Source organism: Belonocnema kinseyi, chromosome 6 (assembly GCF_010883055.1).
Source record: "Belonocnema kinseyi isolate 2016_QV_RU_SX_M_011 chromosome 6, B_treatae_v1, whole genome shotgun sequence".
NCBI lineage: Eukaryota > Metazoa > Arthropoda > Insecta > Hymenoptera > Cynipidae > Belonocnema > Belonocnema kinseyi.
The window spans coordinates 40,196,003-40,199,786 of record NC_046662.1 but is presented as its reverse complement, the minus strand read 5'-3'; the positions used below and the strand labels follow the sequence as shown (position 1 = coordinate 40,199,786).

The 3,784-nt window shown below is 22.8% G+C and overlaps 1 protein-coding gene and 1 long non-coding RNA gene across 2 annotated transcripts in view; one reads left to right on the top strand and one right to left on the bottom strand.

Moving 5' to 3' along the window:
• Positions 1–1,761, top strand: part of LOC117174142 — an 11,119-nt gene extending 9,358 nt beyond the window's left edge. The window contains exons 3-4 of the long non-coding RNA XR_004467266.1: positions 1,262–1,467; positions 1,592–1,761. This is a non-coding gene — a long non-coding RNA (uncharacterized LOC117174142). The remainder of the gene's footprint in view (positions 1–1,261; positions 1,468–1,591) is intronic.
• LOC117175345 (GATOR complex protein Iml1) overlaps positions 1–3,784 on the bottom strand; it is a 147,632-nt gene that overhangs the window by 76,070 nt on the left and 67,778 nt on the right. The gene's annotated exons all lie outside the window — the stretch shown is intronic.

Here is a 3,784-nt window from a genome sequence, read left to right as displayed (position 1 = left end):
ATTTCATAAAGATTTCCAAATATTTTAGTAATATTTCAGGAAGATTTTAGTAATATTTCAGATAGATTCTAACGATTTTCCAAGGATTTTAGTAATATTTCAGAAAGATTTCCATAGATTTTAGTAATATTTCAGAAAGATTCCAATGATATTCTAAAGATTTCACAAAGACTTAAATTATTTCACAAGTATTTCGAAGATTTTCGTTATTAAATTATTATATTAAAGTTATTTATTATATTTTTTAAATATTTCGTAAACATTTCCAAAGCTTTCAAAAAGAGTTTACCAAAGATTTTACTAATATTTCAGAAAGAATTCTAAATATTTTTAATATTTCAGGAAGATTTTAGTAAAATTTCAGATAGATTCTAACGATTTTCTAAGGATTTGAGTAATATTTCATAAAGATTTCCAAATATTTTAGTAATATTTCAGGAAGATTTTAGTAATATTTCAGATAGATTCTAATGATTTTCCAAGGTTTTGAGTAATATTTCAGAAAGATTTCCAAATATTTAGTAATATTTCAGGAAGAATTTAGTAATATTTCAGATATATTCTAATGATTTTCCAAGGATATTAGTAATATTTCAGAAAAGATTTCCATAGATTTTAGTAATATTTCAGAAAGATCCCAATGATATTCTAAAGATTTCACAAAGACTTAAATTATTTTACAAGGATTTCGAAGATTTTCGTTATTAAATTATTATATTAAAGTTATTTATTACATTTTTTAAATATTTCGTAAACATTTCGAAAGCTTTCAAAAGGAGTTACTTCAAAGATGATGATCATTTTTTGACTTACGCAAAGATTTCTAAAGATTTTAGTAATATTTCAGATAGATTCTAATGATTTTCCAAATATTTTAGTAATATTTCAGGAAGATTCCAATGATTTTCTAAAGATTTCACAAAGAATTAAATTATTTCACCAAGGTTTTCAAGATTTTCATTATTCAATTATTATATTAAATTTATGTATTAATTTTTTTAAATATTTCGTAAACTTTTCGGGAGCTTTTAAAAAAAGTTACTTTGAAGATGATGATCGCTTTTTAACTTTTTTTTTGCCATTTTTAACTTAAATATTTTTGAGACAGTACTCAGAATCAAGCGATCGAGTTCTTATAATTTCAAAAAGTCGAAAATCGTGTTAAATTCTCAAGAAAAGCCGTTTTTGGAAAACTCTAATATTCAGTTAGATAAATTATAAACTATTAATCGAAATAATGATGAAAAAATGTCTTTTTAAGGGATTTCAACTGATCCTTTTACCACAGAATAGTAAAAATCAAATATCGACGCCTGGAAGTAATAGTGCCCCTCCTATTAGTTCAGTTATGCGTGGCCGTCAAACAGAATCTGAGCCAAAGGAAGAATATTTGTTGAGTATAGGCCGAATATTCCATAAAATTTCCCTGTGTGGTAATTCCATAACTGTAACAAGATACAGGCCAAGGTGTTACTTTTTTTCAGATTTTATCATATTCATACAAATTTTGTATTTCTAACAAAAATCAGAAAACAATTAAAAGCTCTTATTTTATTTTACTTTCATTAAAATATGAAAAAATATTTTGCAGGCATCCATATCCTCCATTTAATATACACTATCGTTATCGATTTCACGCACCTCATCACGATACATACGAAGTTTCCTGGGTTTCTTTCACAACTGAGAAATTAGAAAATTACAACTGGAATTACTTGGATCATTATATTTGTACTAGAGGCGATACCGATTTTTCTCTAGCCGAGGTAACTTTCAGGATTGATCATTTTTATTAAATTTATTATAATTGCAAAATCACTTTATTTTCTTCTTAACGTGAAGAGATTTTGAAATTTAATTCAAATTTAAGTTACAAAATTTTTTAACATTTAATAAATATTTCAAAAATTTTAGAAAGATTTCACAAAGATTTCGCAAAGATTTAACAAGATTTCAATAACTTAATAAATATTTAAAAAGATTTCACAACAACTTCAAGAAGTTTTAGAAAATTTTTCTAAGGTTTCAAAGATTTTAAAAAAGTTTCAGAAGATTTCAAAGATTTTGAAAATTTTTTGAAGATTTCACAAAGATTCAAAATATTCTCAAAGATTCCAAAAGATTAAAATAATTTCAAAATATTACCATAAATTCATAAGGATTTAAAAGATTTTAGAAATATTTCAAGGATTTCAGAGTTTCAAAATATTTCACAACAATTTCAAAGATTTCGCAAGTATTACAAAATATTTCAATAACTTAGTAAATATTTAAAAGATTTCCCAAAAATTAGAAAGATTCCAATAAGATTTTAAAGATTTTGCTAAGGTTTCGAAGATTTCAAAAAAGTTCAGAATACTTCAACGATTTTCCAATGATTTTAAAGATTTCACAAAGATGCAAAAGATTTTCAAAGATACCAAAAGATTAAAATATTTTCAAAATATTTCAATAAATTTGTAAAGATAACAAATATTTTAGAAAAATATTTGGAAGATTTCGCAATGTTCTCAAAGATTTAAAAAGATTGAAGAAAATTAAAAAAATGTTTACAATAATTTCAGAAATATTTCAGGGAATCCACAAAGATTTCAAAGGATTTCATAAAAATTAGAAAGATTTTACGAAGATTACAACCATTCCACAACATTTTCAAAGATTTCACAAAGTTTTCGCAGATTACAAAACATTTCAATAACTTAGTAAATATTTAAAAGATTTCACAAAAATTATAAAGATTTCTATAAGATTTTAAAGATTTTGTTAAGGTTTCGTAGATTTCAAAAAATTTCAGAATAGTAAAATGATTTTGCAATGATTTCAAAGATTTCACAAAGATTCAAGAGATTTTTAAAGATCCCAAAAGATTAAAATAATTTAAAAATGTTTCAATAAATTTGTAAAGATTTAAAAGTTAAAAAAAATATTTGAACGAATTCAAAATATTTTACAAAGATTTCGCAATGTTCTCAAAGAATATTAATCAAAATTAAAAAAGGTTTGCGATAATTTCAGAAATATTTCATTGATTTTACAAAGATTTCATCAAAATTAGAAAAATTTTACGAAGATTACAACGATTTCACAAAATTTTCAAATATTTCAAAAATATTTCACAAAGTTTTCACAAAGTTTTGAAAGATTTCGCCAAGATTTCAAAGATTTCCCAAGGATGTCAAAGATTTTACAAAGATTCAAAAGATTTTTAAAGATTCCAAAAGATTAAAATAGTTTCAAAATATTTCAATAATTTTGTAAAGATTTAAAAGTTTAAAAAATATATTTGTAAGATTTTAGAAAGATTTCAAAAGATTTCACCAAAATTTCAAAGATTTACAAAGATTTCGAAATGTTCTCAAAGATTTTAAAGATTTGACAAGATTTAAGAAACTTAAAAAATTTTGCGATAATTTCAGAAATATTTCAGGGATTCCACAAAGATTTTATTAAAATTAGAAAGATTTTACGAAGATTACAACGATTTTTCAATTATTTCGAATGACTTCAAAAACATTTCCGAGATTTTAAAGTTTTCCAAAATATTTCAAAGATTTCAAAATGTTAAAAAAAAATTGTAACCAAAACTTAAATAGTCCAATTTACAGTTAAAAAATAATTCTGAAACAAAAATTGGAGGTTTTAACAAATTATTTAAATTTTCAACCAAAAATAATAAATTTCCAACCAAAGTTGTTGAATTTTAAAAAACAAGATTAATTTACTACAAAAAAAAGGAATTTTAAATAAGAAAAATGGTTTATTTTTAAACTAAAAGAAATACGAT